The following is a 21,507-nucleotide window of genomic DNA, read 5'->3' as shown; positions in this document are numbered from 1 at the left end:
GCTCTTTCTGGATACCTTGCCTTACGTGTCTCTCCCACCTGGCTGTTCCAGACTTATATCTTGTTATACTAAACCTGTCATCTAATTAGTAAAATGTCTGACTTCTGTGAGCTGCTCTAGCAAATGAATCAAACCCAAGGAGGGAGGGTCATGGCAGGCTCCAATCTATATCCAGTCGGTCAGAAGCACAGGTGAGAACCTGGACTTGTCATGGGCATCTGAAGTGGGGAGGTGGGGGGCAGTCTTGGGGGACTGAGCCTTCAACCTGTGACCAGACTTCATCTCCACGTAGAGAGTGAGTGTCCGAATTGAGCTGACCCGCTGGACACCCAGCCGGTGTCTGAGAGCTGGCAGCCGCTTGTGGCAGGAGAAAGCCCTTTGCAGGAAAAAGCTCTCTGCGGGAGGCCCCTCTGTCCTGTCACTAACCTTAAACCAGGTGTCCCCACACTACTCACCTCTGGCCCTAGCACACCTTTCAAATCTTTGAATCACGAAATACGCCGCCTAACCTGTTGGTTCTTTCCGTAGAGGGAAGAAGGAGAAATGAAGAATAAGTAATTAACAGATGACGAGATCTCTTCCCTAGCTCCCCCTTCAGTAATTTCGCCAACAAACCGTGAACGAGATATTATCTAAAGAAAGATCACCAGGAGTTGACAAGCCTGCACACAGTGGGGGGTGGCCACAGCGCTGACCCCCCTTCCTCAGTGATTAGCTGAGATGACTTCCCTGTTTCCCTTCACAAGCTTTCCTGGCTAAGCAGAATCTCTGGAGGTGGTTTTTTGGGGGACGCGGGGTCCACCATCTCCCCAGATCGCTGGCATTCCGAATAAGGGCATCTTTTCTTTCTACCAACACTGGTGAGCACGGATTTTGTACGCGGCTAGCAGCGCTGTGATTCAGTAAGAGAATCATTCCTGATGGAGAGTCGTCACCAAAGCTCCGACCAGTGGGGCTTGTTTTGGGGTCTGCGGAGACTGAGAACCCTGATCGCTGCTCACCGAAGGCTCCCAAGTCTCCACTGCTATAAATGGCAGGGGGGCTGGTGACCATCTTCACCCCCAGTCTTCCTCTGAATTTTGGATTATTTTCTTAAGATGACTTTCTAGCAGAGGATGAAGCATTGCCAAACGCTTTCCTGGAAAGCTGCAGACATTTATCTTCGCAACAGCACTGGGGGTCCCTTTTCACCCTTCTGCCAGCGATTTGCGAAAACCTTCCCTAATATGACAACTGGGCAACGAAATACCAAGTTTAAATCCACATTCCTTTGACCCTCGGTCAGAAACGTTCAAGTAGGGACTACGTCTTATTTCCTGCTTCCTGACTATCATTTCGCATCCTCTGCTCGATTAGAGTCTGAAATTTCATATCAGTTTCAAATAATCTTCCTCACCGTTGCTCACGCATACCCATCCATTTGCTAACTTTAGGTGAAGTCTCAGTCCTCTGACCCTATCCATCCTTCCTTTGTAATTTCACCCTGAAGCGCAGAAAAGGGTCCCCTAATGAAAACTTTGATAAACATTTCACATCTATCTTCCTCTATTTAAAAACAAATGGTGTATGGACGGACATCAATGTACAAAGAGTCTATTTTGCTGCTCAGCAAGAAACTCTACAAAATTAATTAGCAAACAGCTAAGCTATTACTCCTTTATCGGTTCCCCAACAATCTGTCCCCTCCGTGATGTCATCTTGATGCGTTTTAAATGTGTATAGACGCCAGGGTTTGAATCTGGCCAATTCCGTGTCATGAGTCTGCCTATTTTTATAACAACACCAGCCCTTATGTAACTCCGGGAGCTTTACCAAGTTTGGCCATCTGGAAGGACCAGCCCCCAAGAACCATTCTATTTCAAAGTCTCCTATCAGTTATTTGAACCTGTTTTTTCCTTCCAAATGAACTTCAGAATAATTAAGTAATATGTCTTCCCACCTCTTCATTCCTTCAAAAAAGTTACTCCACTAGCTTTTTGTTTTTGTTGGCACAGCAATGGTAAGAACTGACATCTTTATACTACTTTATTTTTTCTTCCAGAAATATGGTGGGTCTCTGCTTATTTAAAAATGAGTGCCAGGACAGTGTATAGGGCCGGGCACACTGTTCCTATAAAGGGGCAGAGTGTAAATTAAGCTCTGGGGACCATACGGACTCTGTCAAAACCCCTCGAATCCAGGCAGTTGCACAAGTCCAAGGAACTCCACCTCCGAAGCATGTGGATCTGACCTCTTCTCCCTGCTCTCTGCTCCCAGCTAAGCACCTCATCTCTCTCTGGACTCACCTCAGCAGCTTCCCACCTGGTCTCCCCGCTCCTCCGGCCCCCAAAACACACCACGAAACCATTCTCCTTAGAGCAGCTGGGCCCCTCAGCAAAGTCAGTCTCTCCAGGGGCATTTCCCTCCCGTCACAATAAATCGAACCTCCTTATTGGGATTACGTGACTATGACCCCACCTGCTCCTCCACGACCTTGCCTCCTTCTTATGCACCCAGTTTCTGAATTTAAGTCACTTCTGTCCCAGGACCTTGCCCTGGCAGTTCCCTCTGGCTGGCAAGCTCTGTCCTGCAAACTTCACTTGCTGACAACTCCTGCCACTTGGGATGACTCAGGTCGATGTCACACTTCAGAAAAAACCCACCTGACCACTCGCCAGCGTAGCCATGCTCAGTGGGACCTCTGTCACACAATGCTTCACTGTCCCCAAGTGTAAGAGGACCATAGAGAGAGCTTGCACATGGGAATCACGTGTGCACACACAGGGCACGGTACACCCCCCCCCCCCCCCCGCCACAGAGTTGGTGGTCATGCTGTTTACACTGACCCAGTTCACGCAGGAGCCCTGTACTTTTCACCAAGTTCAAGACACATCTTTTTTGACACACCACCATGGTCTGGAATGCTATGAGTTTCACTGCAGCAAAGAACTAAACTTGCTTGGCTCATAGGTGCCTTACTAAATGAGGTAGTATAATTTCTTCCTAAATCACTAATCACTTCATAAATTCTATCTCTGTTGCTAGCTACTACATACAACTGTGGGTAGTGAAAGTTTAGTATCACTGTACCTTACTTCCATTTGCTTGAGCTATTTAAGGCCCGACCAAGGGGTTCAGGTCAAGCACTTAAGCAAAAGCATCTTTTGGCTAAAACCAAAAAGCCACCAGGCTGGGGAGAGGACGGCAATGAGAAGTCACATATGCTCACATTTTTCTAATACCCCCTTGTTATGAGTCGAACTGCGTCCCCCGCAAAGGAGGTTGAAGACCTAACTTCCACCACCTGCAAATACAACCTTATTTGGAAACAGGGTCTTTGCGGATGCCCACGTTCAGATAAAGTGCTACGGGTGGGCCCTCCTCCGATATGACAGGTGTCCTCACAAAATGGGGAAGTGTGGGCACAGAGTGAAGATGACGTGGAGACGGGGAGAAGGCGGCCGTCTGCAAGCCAAGGAGAGAGGCCCGGGACAGCTTCTCCCTCACGGCCCCAGAGGCAGCCAGCCCTACTGACACCTCAAGCCCGGACTTCAGGCCTCCAGAGCCATGAGAGGATGACCTTCGGTTGTGCTGAGTGACCCAGTTTGCGGCAGTTTGTTCTGGCCGTCTCAGGAAAGTCACACACCCTCCTAGGGGTGTGGACACAGATTCGGCTTCTCAGACCCTCACTCTCCTCGGCCAGCGTGGCCTCCTGCCCCCAGCGAACTTCTCCCCGGCTTCCTCTCTTTCTGTCACATCTAACACAAATAGAACTCCACGAAGCAAATGAAAGCCAAGACCCCCAAACAGAGTTCCGGCCTCCGCAAAGGGTGGTCTGGCCTCCACACTTCCGGAACACCCTCTCCTAAGATTCCAAACTACCAGGCCATTGCCCGACCGCCACTCACCTCACATTCCCGACGGCTGAGTCTGATGCCGGGGGGCAATCGGACCTCTATATCCCGAGTGTGACTGTGGAACATCTTGCTGAGTCACCACAGGCGCCCCGCAGAGGCATTTCTCAGTAGCAACCAAGTAAGTCGGGGTGTGCAAGAAGCTACTCTCACCAAGATTCCGGAGCTCTCCCAACATTTCGACTCACTGAGAACACACTGGAACCATTAGACAATAGGAGGCCAGTGCCCCCTAAGCGGCGGGGAGAACCGGGGACAGCCCCCCGCCCCGGGCTCCACCGCAGGGGCTCCGAGGCCACGAGGTCAGGTTCCTTCCGAGGGGGCCCAACCGGTCTGCAGCAGGACATGCACCAAAGGAACAGACATTTAGTAACACGGAAAGACACCCGACGTAGTCACAGCGCGGAGGCAAAACGCTGACAGAAATTTCCAGCCGCTGGTAGAAGCCGACTGGGAAAGCAGCTGAGGGCAGCAGATGAGGCTGCGGGGGGCACTCGGGCTCCCCGGGGACATGGAGACGGAGGGGGCAGGAGAGCACAGCTCCGGAGACATCGGAGATTCGATGGGACCCGCCGTCCGGAAGGAGAAAGGGCAGCCGAGTGACAGGCCTGCGGGGAGAGCAGAGGCCTGCAGGCCAGACAGCCTGCTGATGGGCGTTTAGGGGTTTAATGTGTCTTCTAGCACGAGCCGAACCCTACCTTCTCTCATGCCTCGACTTACAGTAATACTGGGAAATCACCAGGGAGGAAAAGGCTGTTTGGGAAACATTTGTTGGGAGCGGATACAAGCTCACCCTCTCCCCCCAGGCCAACCGTCTCTACAGCCTAGGAGACAAGCAGTTCCTTTCATCCGGCACCACGCTCCGCACCTTGCCTCCAGCCCCTGTTCCCTGAGGCCCTGCTTGGTCTTCTAGTGCGGCCCTTGGTTTCCTCACCTGATCCTTTATCACCAGCGTCTTCCTCCTCCTCCTCCTCCTCCTCCTCCTCCTCCTCCAACTCGCCTGTAGGCGGGACTAAATTAGGGCTGACAGCATCCTATAAAGAAGGAAACACAGGGTTTTGGAGCCAGATCGGAGTGTGACCAGCAGCTCCAGCTGTGTGCTCTTGGACAAGTGACTTAACCTCTCTGAGCATCTATCTGTATCACCTGCAGCAGGAAGAGAGTAAAACCTGGCTCACCAGGTGAGCACACAGGAGGCGCTCGATGAGGACCATTTCTCGTCACCGTGCCTGGAGATGAACGCCAGTCGGCCCAGCACTTATGTCCCCGAACAGTGATGTACCAGGGACTCAAACCAACTTACAAAGGTCTCCTGCAAACCACAAATTCTCTGCATTTTCACTTGGGAGGCGTTGGCATTTACTCAAAACCCAGGTTACCACCTGCTCACCTTCGATGACTTCCCCTTCATGCCTGGTGGAACCCCTCGCGTGACTTAACCTCCTGGGGCCTCCACTTCCTCATCTGCACCTTGGGGGGAATTACGCTCTTGACCTCTTCAAAGTGTATGGATAAAATCTGCTGGTTCATGCCGAGTGCTGAGGGAAGAGCCAGCACACGGCCCTCCCCAAGTCAGGGTTTCCTGCTCTTGGTGCCAGAAACACTTTGGGTGGGACCGTGCTCTGCTCTGCGGGGGACGCCCTGCCCACTGCAGGATGCCTGGCGGCACCCCTGGCCTCCACCCGCCAGAAGCTGGGGGCACCCCCACCCCCAGACAACCCAAATGTCTCCGGGAGCTGCCAAGTGTCCCCCAATATCGCCCCCCTGATCACCACTGTCCTCGGTGAGGGCTATTGTCATCAATGTTGTTTATCCTCTTCCTTTACCTTTAAGTCTGAGCCTGGCTGGTGTGTTGCCACCTCTTCTCTCCGGCTCCCTTCCTTCCATTTCCAATCTCCACCTCCCACGCTCCACCCCATGGCCACGCACGGCACCCCTGCACCCCAAAGGGCTCCCCTTAACGGTTTCCCCACGCCGGATACCAATGCCAACCACCTGGAGAGGCTTTTGGGTAACACAGTCCCACCCTGGAGACTCAGCAGTATTTTTAAAAAGCTCTCCCGTAATTCTAATGCACACACAGGCAGCCTGGACTCACTCACCTGCCCCCCAAAGAAACTACAGCAGTCCTTTCACTTAGAACCCAGTCCCCGTTGCCTCAACTTCAAATGCTGGTCCGAGGTCCCCCCCGACCGCTTGGAAAAAAGCCCACTTGTTCAACCCCCCGCTTCACCCCCACCCAACCCCCAGCTACAAGGGTCCCAATGGCCAGCTAACAGGTCCCCTCCCCAAATTCGCCACACTCAGCTGGGGATGCTACTCACCTTACCTGGAAGGTTCCCTCTGGCTCCTCTAACCCGAGCAAACCCATCTAGCCTTCAACAAATCCTCCCTGGGCTGCTCTGCTGTCACTGATCCCACACCCCGACCCATCACAAAACCACCCAAGGGCAGTTTCTGGGTCTTACACACAAGGTCCTGGGTCAACACGCCCAGAGAATTAAAGTCCCGGAGGCAAGTTCTGCAGACGTACACAGGCAGAGACACAGGGACGCTCCAGATAGATGACTCATCCCCCAAAGGGCACAAGCCCGCAATGCGGGTGATGTAAGCTCTGCGAATCCACGGACCACTGTGCCCTAGAAAAGCATTTGACCTTGAAGGGATCAACATGTGTTTTGTTTTGTTTTTTTTAAATTTATGTTTATTTATTTTTATTTTTGGCTGCGTTGGGTCTTCGTTGCTGCGCGAGGGCTTTCTCTAGTTGCGGCGAGCGGGGACCCCTCCTCATCGCGGTGCGTGGCCCTCTCACTGTCGCGGCCTCTCTTGTTGCGGAGCACAGGCTCCGGACGCGCAGGCTCAGTGGTTGTGGCTCACGGGCCTAGTTGCTCCGCGGCACGTGGGATGTTCCCAGACCAGGGCTCGAACCCGTGTCCCCTGCACTGGCAGGCGGATTCTCAACCACTGCGCCACCAGGGAAGCCCTCCACACGTGTTTTAACAGGCAAGTGACGGCTGGAGGCCCGACAGAGGGCCCAGTACGGAGAGGCCTGGTGGCCTCAGGAATCCCAGGACCCCTTCCTGGCCTCCAACCCCAATCCTTGGTGTCATTGTCGCTGCCTCCAGAACAGATCCAAGCGCACTTCGCTGGGCGTCGAGTCTGAATTGAAGCAGATCACAGGAATACCGAGCACCTGGGAGAACTCCCTGTATCAGAAGGGACCCGGGAGCATGCGAGGTTTTATTTTTAGAAGCAGGACACATTCTTCAAAGAACATCTTTGCAGAAACCTTGAGCCAGAACTAGGTAAACACGAAGCAGCTCTGTCAGAAGGGTGGAAAGGGGAGGTGTGAGAACAGGTCTGGGGAGGAGACGGGGCCACCTGCTAGCCCACCCGCTGCCGCCCGGCCCCATCACTTCCGAGCCCAGGCGGAGGCGTCACTCACTGACCGCCCACCTGCACGAAGCACAGCGGGAACACTTTGCACGCACCGGACACAGCCATTCCACCCCAGGCACACGCACCCCAGCGAAGAGGAAGCGGGTGTCCACAGAAGAGCTCGCGTACAGATGTCTGGACTGGATTCACTTTTCATAATGGCCCCAAACTGGAAACAGCCGTGACATCCACCGACAGGAGAAAATAAGCCAACGGAGGCACGTTCATATGGTACCACTGATAGGAAATACACATCCACGCCACACCGAGGTGGCCCACGGGCACGAAGGTGAACAAGGAAGCCAAACTCAGGCGCACGCGTCTCACAGGACCTATGAGAACAGGCAGGTGGCCCCTCGGACGTCAGCAAGAGTGGATGGCGGGAGGAGGCGGGGCCAAGATGGAGGGGAACACAGGGTGCCCTGGGGTGACGGGGACACAGCTTGAAGGAGTGTGGGTGACGCGGGCATCAAACCTCAAGGATGCACGACGTACGAAAGTGCAACGATGACGCGACACGCCTTTCAGAGTATAAAGAAGTATAAAGAAGCAGCTGGAGCAGAAACGTGGCGTTTCCGCCTGCAGTTAGGGAGCGTTAACCACAGAGCTGGGCTGAGAACCAGGCCTCCGCCTCCACTGACTGGAGGGTTGCACTGCGCCGGGCGGAATTATCTGGCACCACCTGCAGCTGATGCCCCAAGCCTGGCCCCCACGTGCCCACACGCACCAGGGTCTTCGACGATCGGCTTCCCAACCACGCAGACAAAGGCCTACCTGACCGCCCCTCCCCCTCCCCACGTGGCCGCTCCGAGTCCCCGGGAGCCCCCGGGATGTGCTGTGCTGGCTGACGCCTCGCCAAGGTGCCCTGGGGTCAGCGAGGCCTCGGACGGGCTGGCTCCCAGGCTGCTGTAACAAATCACCCCAAATGCGGCGGCTTAAAACAAAGGAACCGTTCTCTCCCGGCTCTGGATGCTGGAGGTCTGAAATCAAGGTCTCTGCAGGGCCCTGCTCCCAAAGGCTCGGGAAGAATGTGACCCAGGCCTCTCTCCTGGCTCGCGGCGTCACGGGCAAGCCTTGCCTTTCCTCGGCTTGCAGATGCCTCCAAATCTGCCTCCATCTCACGTGGCCTTCTTCCCTGTGTCTCCACGTGGCTGTCTTCTGAGGACACCAGTCATGGGATTAGGGTCCACTCACTTTGACTAAGCCAGTTACATCTGCAAAGACCCTATTTCCCCATAAGATCACATTCCGAGGTGCCAGCAGACGTGACCTTCCGGGGACGTGACAGCACCTTGGACATCGAGTGACAAGGGAAGGCAGGTCGGGGGGAGGCCAGGCGAGAGGCAGGCGGCGGGCTGCTTCCTGCCCAGAGCAGCCCCGCGAGGACTCCGGCCCAGCCGGCCTGGCAGGTGAGACCTGAGCCCTTGTGAGAGTGGCCTGGGACTTTGTGGGACGCTGGCTGCGAGTTACGGGAACGTCCCTCTTGTCTAGTGAAGTGGTCACGTGCCCAGTCAGACGCAGAGGTGTCAACCCCTTTGGGGCCTTCTTTACCTAAGACACGCACGTAAGGGAATCCAGTAACGATACGGGTGAAAACTTGGCAGGTAACTCGGGTTTCACCCCCAGCTCTGGTTAAAAGAACTTCACGGAGCACGTTACGCGTGTTTAACTAACATGCTTAACTGAGCACGTTCTTCGCTGCTACGCTTCTCACCGGGGCCAACAGAGCCTACTCTGGTGACAGACTGTCCGGTGAAGATGCTAGGTCGGTCGCCGCGTCAGTCACTAAGCTTTGCCGTACCGCGGGGGCCCGCGGGACCCGCGGGCAGGTGCAGGGATATTCCCGTCCCCTGTGCGCCCATGCCAGGGCAAACGGGGAGCTGCCAGAGTCCGAAGGATGTCCCAAGTCCTTTAAGCAATAGGCTGCCCTGCCAACACCACATCTGTGGTCACCGGCCCTGCCACCCCGGGCTCCCCTACAACAGGACCTAATCGCGTGACCGTAACTGCTCATATGTGTGTCTCTCCAACCAGGCCATGAGCTCGAGATCAGCAAGGACCTCTAGCGTCCCCGGCACACAGCAACAATCTCTCAATGAGTAGCACTTACACCAACCAAGGGCTTACAGGTTGCTCCGATCCCACAGTATATGAATGGGGTGGCTTCTCCAAAGCGAGGCTTCTTATGTTCATAGCCTTCTTCACGTCTGTCTTGAAAACCGGAAGGTTATCAGAAGTGGAGTCCTCTTTAATTTAAGTCACTAACTGCAGGGGTGCTGAGCACTTGTCATGCACCTTGCTAACAGCTGCTACAAGAACACAAAGAAAAGCGAGACCATCCTACGCTTAGCAGGCTCGTGGAAATGATGAAGACACAGACATGAACTACAACAGAAACCATAATACAGGTAAAACAGCCAACCACATCCACTGCTGTCAGCTGCGTGGTGTCCCCCCAAAGAAGATATGCTCAAATCCTAAATCACAGACAGGCCCTAAATCAATCACTGGTGTCCCTAAAAGACACCGGGATACAGAGACACACACACAGAGAGAAGGTGGCCACATGACGATGGAGACAGAGATGGAGGGGATGCAGCTCGAGCCAGAGGGCGTCAAGATGGTGGGTAAACGACCAGAGCTGGAAGGAGGCAAAGAGGAGTCCTCCTTGAGCCCTCAGAGGGAACATGGCCCTGCAGACATCTTGACTTCAGACTTGCAGCCTCAGGATTTGAGAGGATCCACTTCTGTTGTTCAAAGCCAAGCGGTTTATGGTCATTTGTTATGCGGCCCTGGGAAACTACAGGTAGACCTCCGAGATCACACAGGTTCAGTTCCAGACCACTGCAATAAAGCACATATCAAGATAAAGCGAGTCACATGAAGTTTTTGGTTTCCGGGTGCATAGAAAAGTTACTCTACACCCTGTACTACAGTCTACTGACTGTGCAACAGCATTGTCTGAAAAACATGCAGGGGCTTCCCTGGTGGCACAGTGGTTAGGAATCCGCCCGCCAATGCAGGGGACATGGGTTCAAGCCCTGGTTCGGGAAGACCCACATGCCGTGGAGCAACTAAGCCCGTGCGCCACAACTACTGAGCCTGCGCTCTGGAGTCCACGAGCCACAACTACTAAAGCCCGCACGCCTAGAGCCCGTGCTCTGCAACAAGAGAAGCCACCGCAATGAGAAGCCCGCGCACCGCGACAGAGTAGCCCCCACTCGCCGCAACTAGAGAAAGCCCGTGCACAGCCACGAAGACCCAACGCAGCCAAAAATAAAATAAACAGAATAAATACATTTATTCAAAAATAAAAATAAATTTAAAAATAAAAATATGTGCAGGCCTTTATTAAAAAATACTTTATTGCTCAAAGTGTTAACCATCATCTGAGCCTTCAGTGAATCGTCTTTTTGCCATAGTCATATCGAAGATCACGGATCTCCAGCACAAATATAATCGTTATTATGTGAAATGGTTAAATAAATATTTATTTTTAAAAGTAAAATAATGTTTGAAATCGTTGAAGAATTACTGAAACGTGACTCAGAGACACAAAGTGAGGAACTCTTGCTGGAAAAAGGACGCCAACAGACTTGCTCAATGCACGGTCGCCACAAACCTTCAATTTGTTAAAAAAAAAAAAAAAAAAAAGTATCTGCGAACTGCAATCAAACGAGGTGTGTCTGTCGCCCCGCCCTATCTTCACAGCATTTGTTGGTTGTGTGTCAGGCACTATTCTAAGTGCTTAGAATCAGGCACTGACTTACATGTCACAGCCACCCCATGACACAGACAGTTGATCATTCCCTCCAACGAACAGTCGAGAAAACCGAGGTGCAGAGAAGCTAGGTCACTGGTACAAGGTTTCCCAGCTCGGTGGCCGCAGGGCCTGCTGCAGGAGCCCAAGGCTGGTGTGAGCCCAGCACAAAGACGGCAGGGTTGGAGCAGCTCCTTTCTAGACCATTCCAAGACCACCACCTGCTCCTCCCCTGCCCGCTGGGCCCCTGGAGACCAGAGCAGGACCCCGAAGCTGGGCTCCTGGGCAGAGCTAGCAGGGTAGTCTAAGTGTCTGCTCTGTGGTTTTGTTCTGTTTTTGTAATCAATGCGTAAATCAACAAACCTGGCGTGAAATCACTCCCTGTTTTTCTGCACAGCCTCTGCTACAAGTCTGTACCAGGCAGAGATGAAATGGAATCCAACCGACCCGACAGGTTTCCTGCGGGGAGGATGAGTTCACCAGAGGCCCTGGAATCCAGGTCCCTGGCCTTTTGATAATCAGCTAATTTCCTTCCAGTTCTGAGGGTGACACAGGAGAGGCGCTTGGCCAGGGCGAAAGTGTGACCTGGTGCCAGAGGGCAGTCGGAGAAGCTTTCCTTTTGCCTCCAACTAAAAAGTGCCCGAGGTTGATTATTTTATACATAGGTTAAGAAAAAGGATCAGGGGAAGAAAAAAATTACCCACAGTAGAAAGGGGCTCCTCCTCAACCGTTCCCATCCTCTGCTTTGTTTTGTCACCATTCATACCCAGCCGTCTAGCGGATTCTTAGCGGCATCTTCTCCCTGCTGCCACCCCCTCCCCCCCATCCTTCCTCCTCCTCCTGGTCCTCAGGAAGGCTGTGCCCTCCGTCACCCAGAGCCTCGGCTTGGACCAGAGCCCCGGGCGGCACCGGGGCTCCCTTTCCTACAGAACCGGCAGCTGCCTCGAGCTCAGGGCTGCTCGCTGGCTGGCGCTGGTGCCTTGCTGCTTACAAACACCCTCGCTGGCTCCCCACGGCCCCTGAGCTGCCGCCCTCTTCCCCTCCCCTCCCCCGAAGCGGCTCCTGCCCCAAGCCTTGGACACACTGTTCCCATTGGGGTCGGTGATGAGGCCACCGGAGCCCCAGGTCCTGAGGGCGTTTTCCTGCATGCGTCTCACCGGGCGGCTTTCTAACCACTGACCGCTCCATGGCCTTCCAGGGTGACGGCTCTCTCCTTCCTCTCTGAGCTGGTCTTCGAGGTCTGTCTTGCAGGTGTCTTCCCAGCACCTGCATGGCTGGTCCTTCCCCCTTCCTTCCGAGATTCCCCCTCCTCTGTCTGCCTTCAAGTCTCCAATGTCCCGCGTCCATCCTTGCCCTTCTGCTTTTGTCACTTGGAGCATTCTCCTTAGGGGGCCTAGCCGCCCCAGGGAACAGGGCGGGGATGGGACCACCTAGTCTCTGCTGATGCCCAAAGCCTGGTCTGCCTGGCTGCCCTGTCTCTGCAGCACCTCCCACACGCCCTCAGGATGGCGCCCTCGGGGCCAGCATGCCTGGCTCACCTTCCCCCACCGAGCCTGCCCCATTTCCTTCATCCCCATATTCCAACAAAAGCGCCGCCCACCTCCCCCAAACCAGTCCGTTCTCTAGTTGAAACAGGAATTTTTTTTTCTGGAAAGCATCGTTTCTCAACCTTGGCACTGCTGACATTTGGGGCCCGATCATGTTTTGCTGCGGGACCCGTCCTGTGCACTGCAAATGGCCAGCAGCACACCTGCCTCCACCCCCTAGATGCCAGTAGCTGCCCCCAACCTCAGCCGTGACGAGCAAAAACGTCTCCAGACGCTGCCAATGTCCCCTGGGGACACCACTGCTGGAAAGGGCCAGACAGGGAAGATGGCGGGCTTCGTGGGCCACTTGGCCTCAACTCCAGCCACTCAGCTCTGCCTCTGAAAGGCAAAGACGGCCACAGACAGTGAGTGTGCACGGCCGGGTCCCAATAAAACCTTATTTACAAAAGCAGCGTGCGTGTAGGATTTGGTCCACCTGGTGCTGAGGCCACACCCCACTGGCCCCTACTCCGGGCGTCACCTGCTCTCTGGCCGGCTCCGCTCCCCAGCCCCTCCCGTGTCGCCTTCTTTTTTTTCTTAACATCTCTACTGGAGTATAACTGCTTTACAATGGTGCGTTAGTTTCTGCTTTACACCCTCCATGCCTTCTTTGGGGCGCTACCCATGCCTCACCTGGACACCCAGGTCCTTCAAATTGCCTGCCATCTGGAGACCCACCCTGACCCTACAAAAACAGAAATCCTTTGAATCCTAACTAGGAAGATAACACTGTTTATCTTGGGCCAGGCCCTGTGCTACCGGCTTTACCAACTCATTAACATCTCCAAAGCGGATCTGGGGAGTAGAGATAACGAAGCAGATGTGGAGAACCAACTTGTCCTAGGACACACAGATACCGCGTGGACCCCATGCCTTCATCCTACCTGGATCCCACGTGGACAATTCGCTGCTGTCACTGCCCGACCCCCCGGCGCCCTCCTCCAGCATCTCCTGTCTCGGCCCCTCTGAGTCCACACGGGCAGGGCCACGGGACCGAGGGGTGGCGTTGGAGGCCCGCGGCAGCACAGACCAACACTGGCATCCTCAGATGGGCTCACGCCCTCCTGGGGACACGGGCCCAGCAGAAATCCAGGCCCCCAGCATCTCAGAGTGAGACCCACGGTTCTGAGTATCCGGTGGTCCTGGCTGCCTCGGTCCGGCTGGTTTCCTTTCTGGAAAGTTTTTGTATTACACTTAAAAATCATTAAAAATGAAAAAGAATATACTCTGTTTCCCATAAAGATGCTAAGCCAGAGGTTTCTGGTTGATCTATTCTTTTATCAAAACCTAGGAATGTCAGGTTCGATACCCCCGAAGCAGCAAGTGGCCCTTATGAGGTTTTCTGAACATGCCCAGGCCCAAAGGAAAAGAAAAAAGACAGGATACAAAGCAGCAGCTCCCTATGGGAACAAAGCAGGAAGAGATGGGGTGGGGGGGCGAGCCTGAGCCCCCCTCCCACATGCTGTCCTTTCTCTGTTTCGCGCCCCGCCCCCGCAGGAAGCGAGAGCAGGCTCCCAGCACGGCTTTCCAGTACAGAGAGGGCGGCTTTCTCGGGTGGCCCCGCTCAGCCAGCCCAGGACAGGATTAGGGTCGGAGCCAGAGGGCTGGAGCTGGACAGCTGCAGGGGCTCCGCCTGTTCCCCACCCACCCAGAGGTCAAAACCCGTCCCTCGCAGGACACAGGCTCCTGAGCCCACCTTGAGGTTCTCACTGGGTAGGGACAGACAGGCTGAGCTGTCGCTCAGATTAGCATCGTTTGAGCTGAGTTTAGTAAAGGGACAATGACAGCAAGGTGGGAGGTTGCAGGAATGCGCTGGGGTAGTGACAGCAGGGGGGTGGTGGAGGGGGAGGAAGGTCCTGGAATCTGGGGAGACAGGGAAGGGCTGCTCCAACCCCCACCCACCTCCTCTCCCCACCCCCGCCTTTCTACTGGAGGCAAGGGAGCCCCACCTGATGCACTGATTCCAGACGAATCCCCGGGCCAACACCCCCACTCCCCCGCAGGTGTGGAAAAAGCACAAGGGGCAGCCCCAAGGCAGCCGCCGCAGACGAGGCCCAGGAGGCTGCCTTCTCGCAACAAGCCTCCCTGCGGTCCTGATGCAGGTGACCGAGGGGCCACATCTGGAGAGACGCCAGGCCTGGGCCTGCTGTTGACGCCCCTTCACTCAGTAAGCAGCACTTCCCGGCACCGCCGTGTTAGCTCACAGATGGGTGAATCCACAGGGGACAGCACCGGACCAGCCACCGCACCACAGTGACCCAAGCCAGTCCACGCCAAGGGTGACTTCAAGTCCAGGGCAAGCCCTGGCTCTTGCAGATCTGTAAGATACCAGGGACAGGCGTGCAGGCGGAGGGACGGGGCTGGTGGGGGCAGGGAGCTGGAGTCTAAAACGAGGGCTCTCGACAAGAACTTGGAAATGAGAGAAGATGGCTCTTACAATTAAGTCAGAACCTCACGGTAGGATGAGTCCTAGCAGCGCTATTCAGAACAGCCCAAAGGCAGAAACAACCCGAGCGGCCAGTGACGGATGAATGGACCCCCACAGCGTGGTCCCTCCATAAGGTGAATATCACTGGGTACGAAAAGGAAGGACATTCTGACACAGGCTGCAATGCGGTGAACCCTTGAACACACTCCGATAAATGGAAGAAGGCAGTCACAGAAGTCACGTATTGTACAGTTCCGCTTATAAGAAATACCCAGAAGAGGCAAATCAAGAGAGACAGAAAGCAGGTCGGTGGCTGCCAATAGCTGGGGAAGGGAGGGATGCCCCGTGGCTGCTCCCAGGTCTCCTGTTGGGTTGGTAAAAGGCTTTGGAACTAGAGGTGGTGGTGGTACAGCTTCGTGACTATAGTAAGTATCACCACATCGGGACACCTGAAAATGTGCCCGTCAGAAACCCAATTCAGGCTAAAATGTGTGTGTGCACAGAGAACAGTCTGAAAAGGTACCTTTACTTAAAAAATTGTATATGTTAAGATATATTTTTGTTATAATCGGGGTAAACTACTAAAGGATTGAGGGGGGGGGGAAATAACCCTACACGTAGTCAGGAGGGAGGGTGGTCCAGCAAAGGGAAGAAGCGGTAACAGTAGGAATCAAGGCGAACTGCACCCCAGTTACGGCCAGGAGGCGGTACCCGCTGGCCAAGGGTGCTGACCCAGAGCCCTCAGGCACTGTGGTCCCACTAGCGCAAGGCAAGGCGTCCCCAGGAGGGACAGGTGCGGGGAATCTGGGGTGGGGGGGCCGGGGCGGGTTTAGGACTGACTGGGGCAGCCAAAGCAAAGCTGCGGGAGGACAGGATGGGGGCCTGGAGCCACCTGGATGCAGAGACTCCGGCCTCCCAGCCCGCAGGCCCTCGTCCTCACCCCTGTGGGTTCGCCTGCGTTACACCAGATCCACTACTCCACCACGATGCGGGGGCGAGCTGTGAAGGCACTGCCCCCTCCCCTAACTGCAGCCCCCATCCTCATTCTGCAGAAGTGCAAACTAAGGCACCACTGAGGGCCGCTGGGCAGAGCCACACGGCTTTAGTGCCTGAGGTGTGCATGCGGACAGGCTTGTTTCAGAGTCCAGGCCACACCCTGTGGCCAGGACCCCATCAACCAGAGCTTAGTGACATTCACTCTGAAACCCACTCTTGAGTGGTACCCTGAAGAACGTCTACCAAAACTTGGCATCCCAAGGAGAGCAAACTATTTCCTAGCGACATATGCAAACCTGCCTCACGACACATATTTAGGCCCAAGCAGATGAAGGCCTGGTTCTCAAGTTACATTAAGTCCACTGGAAATCTAGATATCCCTGGGGTGTCCTCTGATGGAGCCCGATGGCCTGGGCCTCGGCCCACTGAACACAATCTTTATCAGTAAAAGGTGTGTCCCCGTGGGGCTTACGGACCTCTAGCTGTCAGTCCATTTAGAGGGTCCTCAAGACCCCAAAATGATAGGTACAACTTTACAGGTATAGCTGATTTTCTAAAGGGAAAGCCTGTAGCCCTTATCAGAGTCCTCAAATGATTTATGACCTCGAAACCCCTGACTTGGAGGAAGGCCTAAGACCGGCTTGGAGATTTGGAGATAAGGTGACCCCCGACCGGGAGATAAGTCCGTGCTGGGTCTGACTGAGGGCCTGAAGGTCTGCCCTTGACCATGAGTGTTCAGCCCAAGCCCAGATGAAACTCTTCTTTCCTTTATCTGGTTATTATTTCTGTTGCTTTTTGTTCAGTCCCAATGATATTTGCTCCTTTAGAGAACGGCGAGGACCTGGCTTATGAAAATCACCTTTGGACTGTAGCTGACGTGGGCTTGCTCTGATTCATACCTGAAAATCGGAGACGCTGTGCGGGTGTGGTCGGGTGGTCGACAGGGGCAGCTAAGCCCACGTGCCGCAACTACCGAGCCCTCGAGCCACCCCCTCACTCTCCTGGGAGTTTCACTGCCCGTTCCAGGCACACCCCCAGCCTGGACACGCCATGGCCCCGTCCCCTCCGATGGGTCAGCAACAGATACCACATATAGGTGAACCAGCCCACTGTCTGCCTGCCGACCCAGCAACTAAAGACCAGCTCAAAAGGGTCAGTGGGGCCCAACCCACTTCTCAGAGCACCGAGCTGGGAAACTCAACAGTGCCCCAGGGGCACATCCTGCTCGGGACTGCCGGGCCCTGGCCGGTGGCCATTCCTAGGCCAGGTGCACGCTGGCTGAGCAGCAGAGGCCGGGCGACAGGGGAACATGCAATTCGATTCTTGAAGAGCAGTTTCACTTCTCAAGTCCCGGTTCCCAGGTCTTCTGTGATCTGGGGGCTTGATCTCTGGATCTTTCCAACAATCCTCCCACCTTTTCTCCTGAGCAAGTTGGGGTGCATATTCGATTGCTTTTTATCTCTGAGGACCTTCTGAGACTGGCTCCATCTTTACAACCGAGGACCAAGGAAATTAGTTTATGCAAAATGCTTATGTGCTCCTAATTGATATTTGTCTCTGCTTGCAAAAGACCAACGCGATAGGCTCTCTCTGCATAGACATTTTTCTGACCCAAGAATGAAATACAGTCACTCAGTCCTTCCTAAATTGCAGTCGGCCCAGTCAACTTTAAATAATGAACAAAAGGGGAAAACTCCAGCCAGAGATATGGAAACTGGCGTTTTCTGATTAGATTGGGAAGTTCTTTGTAGTCTAAGCAGGTTTCAGCCAGAGACTGGAAGGCTCTGGAAATAAACAACGGTGGAATCTTTCCTTGACTCACCTCTTTTATCTCCAGAGCCTCAAGTATGTTAAAAATGTCTCGGCGGTCCTCAAGACACTCCTGCTTTAAGAAGGGTGAAAAGGCAGGCTGGTGAGGAGACTAAAACACAGGGCCTGTAAGGATGCAGATGCCGCTTCTGGGGGAGCGCGTGGGTTTCTCACCCGCCCCGCGTTCTCCAGGCTTCGCTCCGTGAAACCTGACCTCACTCACAGTCAACTGCAGCCTTTCTTTAACGAGGCAGCACTCACGTGAGGCTTATTCATACAGAGGTTGTGCAAGAGGCTGAGCACTGCCTTACATTCAGGCGATGTGCGGCCGGGTCCCCATCCCCCCAGCGGATCACCTGCAGACCACCGTGATGTCAGACCTCACCTCCGGAGGGGCCCTGCAGGCCTGGGATGCCAGCCTCGGTTGCTCTGTCCGAGGACACCTGAAAGCCAGGATCTCCCTTACCTACAGACTGGCCCCCAATTCAAACCTCAAGAGTAAACCCATCAATGGTGGCCAGGGCATGGGGACAGGGGGCAACGGTAGTACTTACTTAATGGGGAGGGCGGCCTTCTTCTGGGTGATGAAAATGTTTTGAGACCAGAGACAGGTGGTGGTCACACAATGCACTAAACGCCAATCAATCTGTACCCTTTCAAATGGTTAATTGAATGCTATGTGAATTTCACATCCAAAAAAACAAAACAAACTCACACAATCAGAAAATGTGGAGACCCCACCCCACCCCACCCCACCCCGGGTCTGAAAAGTAACCCCTGCAGAGCAAGAACTTGTCAGTGACTGTGCACGTGGTCCAGACAGTGCCTGGCCAGAGTTCCCGGACAGGAAGCGTGGACAAGTCCAGGCAGCTGGACAGCACCCGCCTTTGAGATCACGCAGCCCACTTCCTAACTGTGTCCGGTTTCAAGTAAATGTACAGTCCTACGAGAAAAACTTTAATTCCAGCTGCTTATTTTTACTCTAAAAATTACCTACGTGGCTCACGTTTGTGACTCACAGTTGATAGCTACTGGACGGAGAGGGACTCGCAGAGACTGGCCCACGTAGCTCATGTGTCCTCCTTCCCATAAGGAAGGACGGCTTGGGGCACACCCACAGGCTTATTAGTAACTGTCTGACCTTGAACTTGAACGAGGCACTGTCTGAGCCTCACTTCTTGTCTGTAAAATGGGCAGGACGTATGGAGTGTTCCTGGGCTGGAGGAGAAACGACAGAGGAGGGTGAGCGGAGGCCGGGGCTCCTGCTTCCACGGCCATTGGCAGCATCATGGGAACCAGCCTTGACCTTCGTCTCCCCACAGAGTTCCTCCTTGGTTGGCACCCCACCCCCCCAAGGAGCTGACGGGCCAAGCTGTTACTGCCGGTTACACTGGTCCTTCACAGGGGTCTTAAAGTGAAGGAAACTGGAGCCAGGCCTCTTTCCTGCTCCCTCACCTGGTCCATCACCTTGAATAGCAGCATCCACCAGCCCTTCAATAAACTATTCCTGACAGTGATAACAGAGGTGGAATTACATCCAAATCACAAAATTAGGCACCAGCAAAAACCCTGGGAAGCTCTGCCTCACAATGAACTTGAGATAAATCAGATCTTGAATATTAAGAAGCAAAGAGGAAACACTGCATTTATGTTTCTGGAGGGGAAAAAAAAGCCATAAAAAATTGGCCAGATGTAAAGATCCCATTTTGGCCACAGACAGCGTGTGGTCTCTTTTTAAATGCTGGGAGACACATGCCCACTCCCCTAAATTCTGCACAGGGCCCATCTGTCATCTCCAAGGCAAGCAGAGGTGCTCCTCCAGACACCCAGGAACCCCTAATGACAAGATGAGAACAGCAGGCACTGCTTCAGCTCATCCTGAGATGGAAGGCTCCATCTCCACCTCCTGTTCCCTCTTCCCAGAGGTCCTGCTGCCCCAGGTATCCTGGCTCAATGCTGTAGAAAGCAAACCACATAAATGACACCCAGGGAAGTGCCAGAGCCAGAGAGGGGTCCCAGGCGGGGGCTCCATTGTCCTCCTTTTCTGCTTTGCTCAGGAGGGGGTCTGCACCAGACCCCCAATTCAAACGCAGAGGTGGGATCCTGTGGGGGTCAGGCAGGGGGCCCTGCCCACCACCGCTGGCATCTATCACATTTATCTACAGAAAAGAACCCAGCTGCATACTTGCTTGCAGGACTTCAGAAACCCCAGCATTCAGGCCAATGCCAGTCCAGAAGAATGCGAGGAATGTGGATGCCTTTCACTGGGTTTCACTGCAGCCCAGACAGACCACAGCCTCCGGGGCTTGCCGACGGCTGTTTCCTGGGCAGAAATATTTTAAGTCTCTAAGACCTCTGCGGGGTGAGGATTAACCCTGGGACCAGAACACTCCTGAATTCCTCACTCACCATTAAGAGCCCCCGGGTCATAACCTGCAAATGTCCCCAAACATTCTTTCTGTCCTACAGCACACGGGCTGATACTGGCAAACAAAGAAACGTGATATAAAAAGGTGGGGAGGGAAGAAAGTTGAACCAAAGCCAATCATCTTCGCCCAGGTGAACAGAAGACAAGCACATGACGTAAAGAATAACCTTCACTAATTCAGGCGCTTTATTTGGAATGGCTTTTATTATTCAAACCTGACCCTGAAAGGAAGCAGTCTCTGAGCTGCTCCCTCTCAACTCCCCTCTTCACCCCGGGTCTGCAAATGACCCCTTTACATTATACCCTCTCCTTTCACCCGGAGAGGAAGGTCTCATTTTTTTTTTTTTTTTTTTTTTTTGCGGTACGCGGGCCTCTCACCGTTGCGGCCTCTCCCGTTGCGGAGCACAGGCTCCGGACGCGCAGGCCCAGCGGCCATGGCTCACGGGCCCAGCCGCTCCGCGGCACGTGGGATCCTCCCGGACCGGGGCTCGAACCCGCGTCCCCTACATCGGCAGGCGGACTCTCAACCACTGCGCCACCAGGGAAGCCCTCATTTTTTTTTTTTAAACACACGAAGTCTGTACCATTATTATGTAGGTGATCTTACTCAACTGATTTTACAAAAGGTGGTTTTTCCTACAGTATTGTCAGCCGCAGGAATAAAGATCAAGAACAGCCGAGAAAACATCCGAGAACATTCTACGCTGCCACCCTTTCCTCTCCCTTCTGCTGGGAGATGCCGGACGCCTCCCATTCTTCCTCCTGAACACCGGCTAATGCTTCCTGTTAACATTTTCTGCCATCGTACTCCTTCCCACGACTAACCTCTCCCAGATCCACACAGCCAAACACGTCGCACCTTGTCACTGGTGGCCATTGTTCGGGAAACTCAGAACCTCTTAGGTTTGAAGAATAACTCCTTTGTGTAAACACACAGGACAGCCAACCTGGGCTCCACCCCCCAACCCCCCCCCACCCAGCCCCCGGCTGTGCTGTCGGGGAGGAGGCCAAGCTGCCCGGCTGGTTTCTGGGGAGAGCGAGAACGTTCCATTGGTGGCCACAGAGAGGGACGTCGCGGAGGTAAACAGAAACCAGGGGCTGTTCTGGGAACACGCCGGTGCCAGGCACACCGGCGACATCTGACCTTCCCACGTGGGGACGCGGAGAGC

General features: G+C 54.3%; 1 protein-coding gene across 4 annotated transcripts in view; it reads right to left on the bottom strand.

The window, feature by feature from the left end:
- SH3BP4 (SH3 domain binding protein 4) overlaps positions 1–21,507 on the bottom strand; it is a 96,808-nt gene that overhangs the window by 33,985 nt on the left and 41,316 nt on the right. The window contains exons 1-2 of one of the 4 annotated variants that reach the window (XM_067027200.1): positions 4,047–4,487; positions 3,888–3,951 (exon numbers count right to left, since the gene is read on the bottom strand). The exons of 1 other annotated variant lie outside the window; for it this stretch is intronic. The gene's annotated coding sequence lies outside the window, so the exon portion shown is untranslated. Of the gene's footprint in view, positions 1–3,887; positions 3,952–4,046; positions 4,488–4,827; positions 4,928–9,441; positions 10,176–21,507 lie in introns of those variants that run through there. 2 more of the 4 variants (XM_067027198.1, XM_067027201.1) reach the window with 2 other exon arrangements.

The sequence above is a fragment of the Kogia breviceps genome, chromosome 2 (genome assembly GCF_026419965.1).
Source record: "Kogia breviceps isolate mKogBre1 chromosome 2, mKogBre1 haplotype 1, whole genome shotgun sequence".
In the NCBI taxonomy this organism is placed as follows: Eukaryota; Metazoa; Chordata; class Mammalia; order Artiodactyla; family Physeteridae; genus Kogia; species Kogia breviceps.
Note: the sequence above shows the minus strand (reverse complement) of the source record. Positions and strands in the feature narration are given on the sequence as shown.